Here is a 14,924-nt window from a genome sequence, read left to right as displayed (position 1 = left end):
AGCTGCTCACACCATAGTGAACGATGTGCATATGTTCCACCACGAACTGCTCCAACTACAGGCACGGATGTATTGACTTGGACCTGTCTTTAGTCAATACTCATGTACAATTGTGTGCTGAGGAGTCATTAGCGTTACAGTCATTGTGCTAGTCATATTAGCAGTACGTGATACTTGAAGTAAACACAGTGAGGTACAAATCCACATTACTGCTCTGTGCATTCCAAATTTCAGCTATAGTGAGGCTTTAGCAGTGAGTCATCCTGTGTGCTACACCCACTTCCACACCTGCCCCTGTTTCACTCATTACCTCCCTTTTACAACCTTCCACTAAATATTCTATTGTTTCATCCCCAGCTGCAGCATTCACACTCTTATCCCACCTCCACACCTTTACTTCTCACACAAAAGGTTTATTTCAGTGTTTTTAATTTAGAAAAATAACTGTTGCATTACTCATTATTATCTTGTATTCTGTACACCCTGTATTCTCCAGCTGTTTCTGTGTTTGTTGCTGCTGTGGCCGTAATGCGGCTGCATGAACCTCCCACAATGCACATCGTGACAAACTTCCGAAAATGCCCAATTGACCTACTGGCTCTGTTTGTAAACAAATGGATTGTTTATGGTGGAGTACACTTTGAAATTGTTCGCCCTGGGAGAAAAGATTCAGGGACGTAATCACAGACAGACGTACAGATTTGTGATGCTTAGGCTATGACTCAAGTTTTACAGATTGGATGAAAAACTGGTGACAAAAGTCATGTGCAGCTTTAACATATGCCTCAATTTTCACAGCAGTTCCGTTTGGCATTACACACTGGATTGACTGGGGCTGTATCCACACGAAATCTCGTCTTTTCCTATACGATCTTTTTCTTTGTCATTTTCAAAAAACTGCTCCGTAAACATGAAGTTGTTTCAGGAAATGTAAGCATCCCCTCGAAACTTCTGAAAACAGTATAGTACAAATGCCAGGTCTGTATGTGGCATTGTAATGCTCTTAAAAAACGGAAAAGACATGGAGCATGCACATAAAGCTTGGGAGGTGGAAACAAACCATAGGCAACAACAACTCCTCTGTGGTCGATCCAAGAGCATGTAATGAATATTGTTAGCTATGGTTGTTTGTTGCTCATTGTAATGAAAGAGTAGCTGAAGATTTTTATTCAATATTTCCAGTAAACTCAACAGCTGTTGCAGCACGAGCAATACTCTGAAGTCCACCGCTGCTGTTGTTGTTGTTGTTGTTGTTGTTGTCGTTGTTGTTGTGAAGTGGCGTCTTGCTTCCGGGCTGAAAGGTTAGAGAGGTGGGGTTATGACATCATTGTTTTAGAAAAGTTGCACTTTCTTCGTTTAAAAAAAGATGCGGTTTCAGTGACTGGAAACATGGCTTTTGTGTGGACGAAAGGCCTATCCGACACAAAACTCTTGCGGATACGACAGAAACTATCTTCATATGGACAGGGCCTGACAGTCAGCCACTTCTTCATGTTGGTGCTAGACTTTTACAGACACCTTAGTTTATGAAGAACTGAACAGGAATCTGCCAGTGATAGCAGAGGAACAATAATCTCAATTTGCTGATTTAATCAAATTAATTGTATTGATTGCCCAGATCCCCAAACAGGAGAACTTTGGTCAGAATAGTTTCCCTCAAATAAACATCAGATTTCCGCTACAAGGCTACTTTAGTTTTGACATATTCCTTGTTAAAACTTCACATCGCCCCCTTTTTTTCCCCTCATTTAACAGACATATTGACTGTATCCTTTTGCTTTCATAGATATTTTCCTATTCACATAATGACTCGGCAATTGTCTGGTGTGCAAAGACCCCACTAATGATGAGAGATGACATGAAATGAATGACACAGCATGTCACAAATGGCTCATTCCTGTTATTGGTACAACAGCCTGTGATTTCTCTAACAGCCTGTAATTTCTCCCTCATAGCAAGCTGAGGCCGAGAGAACAGGCAGGACCTGCGATTGGCCTATTTATAGAGAGTGTGTATGTAACGAGAGTCAGTCAGGCAGTCGGTAGTCGAGTTGCTTCATCTGGGCGGCATCACTCTGAGCCACCATTAGCAGAAATGTCAACACTGAGGTAAACGCCCTGAATAATTTACAATGACTGTACTTCTATAGATGGAGTATGTTTCCAGTCCAGTCATCACCCTCACTATACATTTTGAGGTAGCACTTTACATTGAACTCAGCACAGCATGGAAGTAGCAAGATAATAGAGGAAAAAACAGTGTACATGTGGGTAATATTAGGGCAAAATTTACTGGTAGTAAGAGCAAAATGGACCTTTTTTTACAGCAGATAGTTTGGATTGTTAGAGCACATACAGGACAGGTGGTAATGACAGCATTAATACATAGAGATAAAATTACTGGGAATAACAGGTTATTAGTTGATAAATTGACATGTTTACCAGTATGACAGCAGGTGTGTTTGCTTAATAAGTTAAAATGACTGCTGTGAAATACATTTAAAGATTTACTCATCTAGTCTTTTGATATTAGGTAACGGTATTGCTGAGGGAACAATGATCTTGATTACCATGTTTCATGATTACAGCTAAAATATACTGATTTTAATGTCAAGGTTTCAGGTTGGATGTTTTTCAGTGTCTTTCTTCGGCCTCTCCAGTCCTGCAACAGCATGCATGACTACTGTTTGCCTTGATGAACCTGGGATTACCTACCTCTGAGTAATCCCTAACTGCATTTTTAAGCGAAGTCCTGCCATATATTGGTTCCAACCTGTCCACTTAACACAGGTGATTCCATTAATTATTCCATCTACCTGGATGAGGAGTTGTGCTCATCAAAATGGGCTGGTTCAGTGAACAGGTTGGAACCAATACATGGCAGGACTTCGACTTGACGAACCTGGGATTACCCACCTCTGGCTAATGTTGACAGAGCCTTGGTCCTAAACCCTGGTCCTCGAGAGCCACTATCCTGCATGTTTTAGATGTATCCCTCTTCCAACACACCTGATTCAAATGCTAAACCTATCATAAAACTCTGCAGAAGCCTGATAACGACCGTCAGGTGTGTTGTCAGAGGGATAAATCTAAAACATGCAGGATAGTGGCTCTCGAGGACAAGGAACAGAGAATCATAAAAGAAAGGAATTGTTTGGTAGCAGTACTAATAAAAATAGATTGCATATTTTTCATTGGAGCACCTTCACCTTTGATTATGGGCTCTACAAAGTCAGAATATGGCCCAATCCCAATTCACCCCTTGGCCCTTGCACTTGGCATTACCCCTTGAAATGGAGTTGCAAGGGGTCACTGTGTTTACCTCCATATTGCTGACGATTTGAACAGAATTATGGGAGATTTGTCATACCCGTCCGTTTGTAGTCTGGCCCTCAAAAGGGAGATTTTTCAGGACCAAACAGCTCTCCCCTGTAGCCCTTCCCCCTCCAACTCATCAAGAATCGAGACACTCCTACCCCTTCACATGAACGCGCAAAATGAAGAGGTAGGGGTAAGGGGTGAATTGGGATCGGGCCTACATGTCAGCTGGGGCGCCATAAGGAGGGAGGTAAACATGACAAATTCATGGGGCCCAGCATTGGATATAGGTTAGAAGTTGTGAAAATCTCATGTAAGCTCCAGAATAAAAGAGAGGCGTAGAAGTCAGGAATGGACGTCCAGAGTTAAGTTTCGGTTTCACGCCAATTGCGGTTGTTATGGCACTTATGAAATGCCCTCTACACAACATGTATATACTACTACCCCCCCCACACACACTCCAACGACACATTTATTTTCTGAAGGGCCCACAACATTTACCTTCCACAGGGTCCACGATTGGTAGCGGAGCCCCAGCATGTCACAATGTTTATTACTATCCACGGCTGCATTAATTTCTAATCACTGGCCTTGTAATGATGATGGGAGAATCGGACAGCTGTGTGAAATCTCCTGCACAATCCAAAGATTCTCAATGGGGTTCAGGTTTGGACTCAGTGATGGCCAGTCCCATGTGTAAAATGACTCACGCTCCATGAACCAGTCTTTGGTAATGCGAACCTGATGAATCCTGGTATTGTCATCGTGTTCCTCAGTATATTCAGCCTGTTAGCTGACCTCTTTTTTTTTTTTTTTTTTTTTTTTGACAAATAATGTTACTGAACCTAGACCTGACCAACTGAAGCAACCCCAGATCATCACACTGCTCCCAAAGGCACTAGGCATGATGGGTAATCACTTCATCTGACTCCTCTCACACTGATGAACTCATCACTCTGGGACAGGGTCAGTCTGGACTCATCAGACCACATGACCTTTTCCCATTGAAACACAGTCCAATCCCTATGCTCTCTACAAACTGATGGTGGTTTATGAAATGAGAAGCTACTCACTGCATCAGTTAGGCTTAAAGAACTTGTTGCAACTCAAACATATTAACACTGTTGTAATTATCCAATGGAAAGCATTTTTGGGGGGCCGGGCTGTGTACTGTGAAGTATGGTATCCTGATAACAACTAAACTATATTAGAAGTCGCTTTTCCACTGGACATGTGCGCAAAATTTTACTGATATTTACTAAATGTCGAAAAACACAGAGGTGTCTAATGTCGGTTTTTCCATTAAATCACAAATGCGATGATTTGTTTATCATGATGACACGAGAAGTCATTCCATACACATGGCGACGAACGTAAATATGGTGTTGATATACAGATATATCCATTATTATATTACCCCTCTCTCATACTAAATTTAAAAAATGATCTGGTTTCCTGCTGTGTCCACACATACCGTGACATGTTTCTTCTTCTTCTTTGCTTGTAGCAACGTCCATCAACATCAGTTTTTTTAAGTCACCTGACTGTAGTTGCGAAAAAAGGTCTTTCCATTACAGTTTTGCATGATATACCATTTGTGCTACGCTTGAAAAACCACCTCTTGCCAGTGCAAAAATTTAATTTAATCGAAAAATGAGACTTTTGACGAAATTGTCGTTTTTCCTTTAGGTACATTTTTATGCGCAAGTTATATTTGCGCAGTTTGAGGGTCAATGGAAAAGCGACTAATGTCAGTCATGTGATAACCTTAATGTATCGTCCTTTATGTTCCAAATATCTGTATTTATTTCAATGATTTTTTTCCTTTGGCCCTTTATTACCATTATTACCCTATTATAATGTATATCCAATATTAATACACAGCTGTTATGGTTACTACTTAGATAATTAGCAAGATTACTCTACTGCTATCATGTTATTAACAAGTGCCCCCTCAGTTTTGAAGGCCAAATGTGGAGCAGGAGCGGCCGATGACCAGACCTTGTGTATGTTCTCTTTTCATGTTATCGTTGGCTCCATTGGCTAAATTGGCTCCCAGGCTTCCAGGCGTAGAAACATGTCATTCATCTCAGCGAGCGGCCGCACCTCTCATCTCTAATTAGATGTCTTGGAGAGATGAGAGTGATGCAATCAACGGTTACTGCTGTGACCACAGCTCATCAACCATTGCAGCCGATTCAAGATGGCATTCACTGGGACTCTGGTGTTTTGCTCCCCTGTTCCAGACCACAGCGCATTTTTGTCAGGGGTTGTGTCCTATTTGGTGGTTGTGATGTAGTGTTTCCTACTTTTTTACTTCTTCCAATACTTTTCAACCAGACTTTGGTAACAAAACATGGTATTTTAAAAACTCTCACTACCTTTTATATCTGTCAAAGTACCTGACAGTTATACACGAACAGTTGAAGTGACTTATCAGTTTGATGTCTGACAGAATTTACAGTAATTTTTCAAGTGGAAAAAAAAATCACAGCTCAAGCTTTTCAATGGAAAGACTTGCAGCTTTTGTTTTTACTTTAATTATTTTACTGTAATTTTAATGTTTTTGACGTTTGGATTCTTTGCTGGTTAAAACAAATAATGTGAGGGTGTCTCTGGGTAAGTATTCCAGTTTTTGTTTTTTTTTAACTCTGGCATTCAGATTTTTGACAAACTAAATCTGTCATATGGCTAAAACAATCAGAAATGATAAAATAATGAAAATCTTGCTTGTAAATTAATGCATTACTATTAATAATCTAATGACTAAAAATATAATATTACACAGACAAAGAGGACATTTTTATGCTCTAGTAGTTTTAGTTTAAGTGCATTTAGTGATATTAATTACAGTATATGCGTTGCACTTGCGTTTTCTGTTTAGAACTTCCAATTAGCAAGCCACTTTACAGTATCACACTTGTGCATTTATTACCCTGTCCCCCAAAGGGGAGGCAAGGGGTATTGTTGTTCATTTGGTTTGTTTCTTTAACACTTTAGCAGCAAAACTATTGGTTAAATTCATACCAAATTGGGTTTATAGCTTGCCAGTGACCCAGAATAGACGTCATTACATTTTGGAAAGATAGGTCAAAATTCACATTTTTTCTGAATTTTAAAAAATCTTCGCATTTACTTATAATAGGTGAAACACGTGCGAAGGGCGGGGTTTGTTGTTCCTGGTACCACTTGTTTGAATAAAGGATTCATTTATCCATCAATCCCTGTGACAGTGCAATGTTGCTTCCCTTTGTCAAGTGGAACATGATGGTGGTATGGCCATGAGATAGTGTTCACACTAAGATGTCAATATTAATATTTAAACAAACCAGACAATGAACAAAATCACCCCCCTGTTGTTAATTCAGTTGCTGAGGTTTAATGTGATTCAGTGGGTCTCATTGCTCCTTTGTGGCATCATGTTTCATCAGAGACTGAAAGAATCACATCCACCCTCTCAGCAAAATATCTTAGCTCCTGAAATGAAATAACACAGGTCAATAATAAAGAAATAAAACCTCAGCAGTGGAAGGCAATATCCTCCTTGGGTCGGTTGATAATTAATTTAGTTTTTGCCTTAGACCCTGAATGTGAACTTATTCATAGAGCAGCTGAGAATCACTGGAATTAGAGCACATTTTATATGCAGCATGACTATTCAGCAGGAAGATATCTGTGGTCATATAGGAGCTGAAAGGATAAAGGCTGTCCTGAAATATACACTGCCTGGTCCAAAAAAAACCCCTACCACCTGGATTCAACTAAGCATTTCTTAAACAACTATCAGTTCAAAAGAGAGCATACAGACTGGATTGGTGTTTCAATGGAAAAAGGTCATGTGGTCTGATGAGTCCAGACTGACCCTGTTCTAAAGTGAAGAGAGGCAGATGAAGTGATTACCCATCATGCCTAGAGCCCACAGTACAAGCCTGTGGGGGCAGTGTTATGATCTGGGGGTGCCTTCAGTTGGTCAGGTCTAGTTTCAGCAATATTATGTGTCCAAAAAAAGATGAAAGTTTTGAATGACCAGGTTTGGACATCAGTGGACATTTTCTTTGCTGATGACACTGGCGTATTCCAAAATGACATTGCCCAGACTCTTCAGGATCAAACTGTGAATTAGTAGTTCAGGAAGCATGAGACATCATTTTCAAGTCCAGACCTGGACCCCATTGAGAATCTTTGGGATGTGTTAAAGAACACAGCTGTCCCACTGTCTAATCATAAATGCAAGATCTAAGCCAAAAATTAATACAGCTATGGATGGAAATTGATGTGGTGACATTGCAGAAGCACTTACGTAGAATGCTTCCTATTATCAAAGTTAAAGGCGGTCCAATGAATTATTGTGTATTTGACTTTTTCTTGGCCCCAAAGTATATGTCAGATTTAGTAAATGGAGGAAACTGCAAATGCTGCCAAAGCAGTGACTCAATAAAAAAAGTACTGCAGATTGATCCATGAATAGAGTTTCATGACTCTTAAAAAATGCTTCGTCCTTCATATTTCAATAAACAGTGGATTAAGGCCCAATCTCAATTCACCCCTTGGCCCTCCCCCTTAACCCTACCCCTTTGCCCTTGTACCCCTTGAAATGGAGTTGCAAGGGGTAGGGGTTGAAACATTCCCCTCTGAACTGGGACAACCCTTCACAACCTGTTACGTCATCAGCAGTCATCGATGCCGCTATTAACAGATGCCACTACTTTGTTTGTGATGCCGTCAGCAGCTGTAACCATCTCTGTTCCATGGGCTTTGGTGGTCTTTTTACTGCTATCAACTGCAAACCGCAGAAATGCAATCTACAACACATTAAAACTACATTAAATAGTCGATAAAATGATTAAGTTGTTTATGAAGAAAACACATACATTTGTGTGTTTCTTTCATCACACTGCTGCACTCTTTTGTTGTGTTTACCTCCATCTTGCAGATGATTCAAGCAGAATTATGGGAGATTTCTCATACCCCTCTGTTTGTAGTCCTTTGTTGTCCTTTTAATCCAGAAAAATCTCAATTTTGAGGGCCAAACAGCCCTCCCCATCCGACTCATCGAGAATCAGGACACCCCTACCCCTTCTCGTGAATGCACAAAATGGAGGGGTATGGGTAAGGGTGAGGGCCAGGGGTGAATTGGGATTGGACCTAACTTTACAGACCGAAAATCTTTTAATTTGCTGAGCCAGTGGTGTTGATCAACAAAACCATCACAGATGTATTATTGTCATATAATTATGTATTATAATGCTCAAAATAAAGGGAACAGTAATAAAGAAATCAAGTGTTAATTACAGCAGGGAGGCGGAATGTCACTGGAGAGGACATTATAATAACTTTCCCGTCAGCCAAGTCTGACCTTTAGTAAAACATGCTGTTAAGTTGTCTAATCATAGCCCCCACACTTACACTGTTTATTCTTTATTTGGAGCCCCATTAGAAAAATCCCCCACTTCCTGAGGCCATGAACAACAAAACGCCACTTGTAAAAAGTCTCATCAACAATATGTTCTAAACAAGTAAAGGTCACGTAAAAACACTGAATGTCGTGATTTTATGATAACATTTCTACCGGCTTCAGGCAGGGAGGGATATCAGGGAAAAGGGTTTTCTCATAAGTTGAGGAAAATGGAAAATGTTATCTTTTCAGCTTGTTGCCAAATCTCATATTACATCAGGGTTTTTTGTTTTTCAAGGACTACTGCGTCTTTTCAAATATAATCTGAGGCCTTTATTTACCTCAGATTCAGAAGATACAGTCTATATGTGAAGGAGGTTTGTATTAGAGGCAAGCCTTTACTTCTAATAACCTCTATTTAATAAGTAAAAGTACTGCATTATGCTTTCCCTTAACCATTTCAATATAAAAACCTTCTAGCATTTCAGTGGACAGAAACAACGGTACATTCCTTTTGTTCTAACAAGTTTGTGCAAAGGGCCGTTTCACTTAAAAAGCAGAACACAGTAGTGGCTTTTCAGTTGGACATATGTGCAAAACTTTACCGATATTTACTAAATGTCGAAAAAACACAAGTGCATAATGTCGGTTTTTCCATTAAATCACAAATGCAATGCGATTATTATCGTGAGATGACACGAGAAGTCATTCCATAAAGATGGCAACGAATGTAAATATTGTGTTTTTACAGATATATTCAATATTATATTACTCCTCTATCCTGTACTAAATTAAAAAAAAATATTCGGTTTCCTGGTGTGTCCACACGTTTCTTTTAAAACTCTTCTTCCTTGTTTGTTGTAACGACCGTCAGCATTCGTTTTTGTTTATTATTCATGTGACTCTAGTTGTGGAAAAAGGTCTTTCCATTGCATTTTTATTTGCTATAACAATTGCGCTATGCCCGGAAAACCACCTCTTGCCAGTGCAAAAACTTTTCATCGAAAAATGAGAGTTTTGCCAAATTTGACGTTTTTCCATTAAATTTTTATGTGCACGTTATATTTGTGCAATTTGAGGGTCAATGAGAAAGTGAGTAGTGACAGTGCAGTGACAGACTGACCAATAACACTTGGCCAACCTCTGGTTGAGCTAAAAGTCTTAAACGGCTTTATTATACTGTTGAATATATTCATTTATACTTGAAGATGTGAACAATTGTACTTAAATGGCAGTGCATTATATAACAGGCACCAGATGTTTATCCATATTCATTTTTACACAACCTGTAACAGCCTGTGACTCCCATTTGGTGTTTGAGAAAAAGTATAATTTCTTTGCATTCATTTATTATTCTTGCTTAGCTCTTTGCACTTTTTGGCTCTGTTTTGTTGTTGTTGTTGTTATTATTATTATTATTATTATTATTATTATTATTATTATTATTATTATTATTTAGTATTTTCATATTATTTAATATATAATATAATGTATATTATATATGGAAACTAGGAGTCAGGTTGGGTAGGTATGGTTGTGGCATTTAAGAGGTGGAACCATTCAACTGTAGGCATGTTCAAGAAAGAGGAATAAAATAAAATGCCACGACTCACCGTTATGGTTATTGTTAATGTGCTTTTTCAGAAAGGCCTTAATGTTTAAATATCGCTGCAATACAGTGATCATTTTGGTAACTTGTTCCACTTTGTGATGGCCCTACATGTTGCTGATCTGCACATTGCAGATGTCCTGGGTTTTGGTTTAACTGATTACCCTGCTGTGGGGGTGTGAGTGTTGGTCTCACACATAATGTATTTACAAGTGCAGACAGTTTGCTCGTTTACTATAACAGATAATCCTGAAGAAACTCATTAGACTGCATGCCAACCAAGATAAATTATTTAATTGTAAAAAGTGCAGCAAAAGTGAAAACAATATCTGTGTCTTTGCAGTAAACAGTGTGAACTGTCACAATAACATATAGCTTCAGGGTATTTGTATTAAATTAGTTTGTTTTTCCTATTTTGTTTTCATTATTTTGTGTGTTTGGCTTGGAGGGTGAATATGGTGGAATTTACAACACGTGGTACAATTGTGATGTCCAGCGTTATTATCCTATATTATTTGTACCCTGTATTATTTGTGCTCATTGGACCAAATAATGGCATTTTTTGTGACTGTTCTTTGAGATAATTCCAATGTAAGTGGCTTAAAAACACATATTAAACAACAAATGCACAATATATATGTATTTATGGTAGGACGTACAATACATAAAAACCCTTATTCTCTTTCGGTCATATTGTTGCGCTGAAATTATATTGTACATTATTTAATCATGCAGCTTCTAACTGGAACCATCAAAACCACAGGTTTAGTCCGGGCAGTTTCTCTCCCTAACTAGAGTAAAAAATAAATATCTAGTGAAACACCTCTTAGAAGTGTGAGACAAACTGTATTCACATGCAATTAAGTGGTAACCAAAAACACATTTTGTTATAAACTTGATGCCAACTTTATTGCATTATATTTGTGATAAATAAATATTAAGTTGTGAAATCTCTTTATCCTGATGATTGTAGTTCAGCTTTTATGTGTTAGCAGCTCCAACAAAATCATATTTTTAAAGTGAGGTCAATGTACACTGAACAAAAATATAAACGCACCACTTTTGTTTTTGCTCCCATTTTTCATGAGCTGAACTCAAAGATCTAAAACTTTTTCTATGTACACAAAAGGCCTGTTTCTCTCATATATTGTTCATAAATTTGTCTAAATCTGTGTTAGTGAGCACTTCTCCTTTGTCCTTTGCTGAGATAATCCATCCACCTCACAGGTGTGGCATATCAAGATGCTGATTAGACACCAGGATTATTGCACAGGTGTGACTTAGGCTGGCCACAATAAAAGGCCACTCTAAAATGTGCAGTTTTACTGTATTGGGTGGTCCAGGGGGGTCAGGAAACCAGTCAGTATTTGGTGTGACCACCATTTTCCTCGCACAGTCTTCTTCATGAATTCTCTGAAACAGCTTTGGAGATGGCTTATGGTAGAGAAATGAACATTCAATTCACAGGCAAAAGCTCTGGTGGAGATTCCTGAAGTCAGCATGCCAATTGCATATTCCCTCAAAACTTGTGACATCTGTGGTATTGTGCTGTGTGATAAAACTGCACATTTTGGAGTGGCCTTTTATTGTGGCCAGCCTAAGGCACACCTGTGCAAAAATCCTGCTGTCTAATCAGCATCTTGATATGCCACACCTGTGAGGTGGATGGATTATCTCAGCAAAGAAGAAGTGTTCACTAACACAAATTTAGACAGATTTGTGAACAATAGTTGAGAGAAATAAACCTTGTGTGTACACAGAAAAAGTTTTAGATCTTTGAGTTCAGCTCATGACAAATGGGAGCAAAAACAAAAGTGGTGCGTTTATATTTTTGTTCAGTATATAAAGTATCTTTATCTGTAAAACCACTTATAGCCACTTGATATCTCTAAATCACAGTGAACTCTACAAAAAAAATACTTAATTTTTTCTTATTTTTTTATTTCTAGGGTTCATTCTTTTACTTCCAGGGTTCATTCCCAACTCTTTCATCCTCTCATTAGTCTACCAGTGGTTGTTTTTATGTCATTCCTCTGCTAATAAGACTTATAGGATGGTTGCTATGTCTGCTTTGATTGACAGGTGTGATTGACAGCCCGATTCTGTGCGAACTGAGCTGAGCTGAAACTCTAGTGTAGTTGCAGTTGATTAGTTCAGCTAAATGGGCCTTCAAATGATTTTGTTACACAATTGTTATATTTAGTTCACCACCACATATTAAATCTATACTAAAATAGTCAGATATTTAAAACAGGAAAATGTACATTCACCCTTTCTCTCCTGTTCATTCACTTCAATAGTTTTTGCAAGATTAGATGCTAATTTACATCAAAAAAAAAAAAAAAAGTAAAAAGATGTCTCATCACATTGACTTTATTATTTCAAGATAATGTGGATAACGCCAACCTTTTCAAAATAATTTATTCTACATTTCTGGTGTAATTTTGGAGTTTTGAACTGATGAGGTTTGGGAAGCCCTGGTTTAGGAAAAAATATTGGTGAGTGACTTATTGTCGTGATGCAAACATCAGTCTTTGCCGGTTATGTCTGGAATTCAGTTATCTCCTGCCTATTGAGGAAAAGGAGAACAAGTTGTGCATCATTCAATCAAAAATTATGTTTCCATGCAACAAAATGCAGCATGTATTGTGTTTCTACAGCTGTTTATGGTTTTATGGAAGTTACTACTGCCTTTGATTTTATTCATCACTGCTGTTATGGTTGTTTTATAAATGTGTTTAATTATTCATAGGTGTTGTTTTTAGTTCATTACTTATGTATTTATAGATTTTAAGGGTTGAGGGAGAGACAGTAAGCACCGATTTCACTGTATGTGTACATTAAAGCAACACATCTGACTTTTTTAGCCGTCAAACTATATTTTCAAGGTCATTTTGGAGGTACAACAACTCGCAATAGGTTCAATTACACTTTCGTCATCGCTCCAGAGTTTCTGTCTCACCTGCACTGGCACTATGCAACTTCTGGTTTCAGGTATGAACCCCTACACAAAAAGAACTACAAAATTTATCTGCTTTACGGTAACTGATGGGCGCATTCACATGCAGTGACCAGCAGTTTGGAGTTTGGCGTCCCAGCTTTTGAATTTTTATGCCCGTTTTTAAGGAATAAAGGAAATGAGCTCCAGGGGAACGTTCGCTTCCAAAAGAACTCTAAGGACCGTTGTGTCATGGCTGTCACTGAGACGTGGCTCACCGAACAGGACCACGACTCTAGTCTCACCATTGATGGCTTCAGGACCCCCTTTCGACTTGACCGTAATACTGAAGTAACGGATAAAACACAGGGAGGTGGGGTCTGTCTGTATATTAACCCTTTCATGCACAGTGGTCACTACAGTGGACAGTTATTCTACAGCTGTTCTCTTATATATTCATGGATTTTGTTGTTTTAGTTCCATATCAGCCAATACAGTGGATGCTTATGCATCATCCCAAACACTGCAACTCATACCATTACTGTAACTTTGCTGTTCTTGATAAATCTGATCTGCGGTAACATGTTTGAGTGAAAAAAAAAAAAGCAAATTGTTATTAGATTGTAATTAACAGGATTTTTTTTTTTTCATTTTTAAACAAAAAGGTTTTTTTTTTTTTTTTTTAATATTATTTCAATTAAGTAAGTAATAACTAGTATTAGAGTATGTTAAAATGTGAGAAAACATCAAATTAGCAGCATTAAAATGTTTTTATTTAACAGTTTTCACACAGTATATAAGTAAATACATGTTTTTTTGCCTTTAAAATTAAACACATGGTGTCCAGCTGAGTGGACATTTTTGTAACTCCATGAAAAATAGGTTGATGAAAAAACATTAAATCGCATTTTTTAAAAAAAATTTTTGATTTTTTTTTTTTTTTTTTGATTAAGGTTCTCATAAATCATGCATGAAAGAGTTAATGAACGATACTGCTGCTCTGTTATTATCGCAGAACACATCTGTACTCCAGACACTGAACTTTTGTTGGTGTCATTGTGCCTATTTTACCTGCCCCAAGAGTTCCCTTTGGGGCCAAACATCCTGCCCCCTCAAATTAAAGTTTGAGAAGTTTAGTAACACGTCATAACTTTCACTTTGCAAAGGGAAATGCCAGTTCTCCCGCACTGTGTTTGATGTGCAGAGATCGCAGACTATCTAACCAGGGGCTCCGAACTTTACATTGGATAATTTTAATCATGTCTCACTGAGGAAGACCCCAGCAAATTTCTCAGTATGTCTCCTGTCTTGCCTCAGGAAGTTTGCCGGCATCAATAGCTTGTCAACAAATGCATGAGTATTACAGAGAGAGAGATTTTACCACAGTTGTTACAGACAATACTGTTACTTGACTTTAGGAGGACCCCGCAAGCAAAAGTTCCATGGTGTTGCTTTAAATGCGTGACAAATTAACTTGATCTTGAATATGTGCAGCTTTCAGTTTATCATAAAATATATTTATGTGTAGGTGGATTTGAAGATACATTTCCCTTGAAACTGCACTCACCGCCACAAACATATACACACAGGAACATACTTCAGAGCAGACTCACAATGTGTGTTTGGGTGTTTGACTAAAGAGGGGGTGGACAATCACATCAGTAA

At 38.3% G+C, this 14,924-nt stretch overlaps 1 long non-coding RNA gene across 1 annotated transcript in view; it reads left to right on the top strand.

Moving 5' to 3' along the window:
- Positions 1-14,924, top strand: part of LOC115427285 (uncharacterized) — a 57,911-nt gene that overhangs the window by 17,469 nt on the left and 25,518 nt on the right. Inside the window, exon 2 of the long non-coding RNA XR_003936466.1 lies at positions 2,615-2,621. This is a non-coding gene — a long non-coding RNA (uncharacterized LOC115427285). The remainder of the gene's footprint in view (positions 1-2,614; positions 2,622-14,924) is intronic.

This window comes from Sphaeramia orbicularis, chromosome 10 (assembly GCF_902148855.1).
Source record: "Sphaeramia orbicularis chromosome 10, fSphaOr1.1, whole genome shotgun sequence".
In the NCBI taxonomy this organism is placed as follows: domain Eukaryota; kingdom Metazoa; phylum Chordata; class Actinopteri; order Kurtiformes; family Apogonidae; genus Sphaeramia; species Sphaeramia orbicularis.
This window is presented reverse-complemented; position numbering and strand designations above follow the sequence as displayed.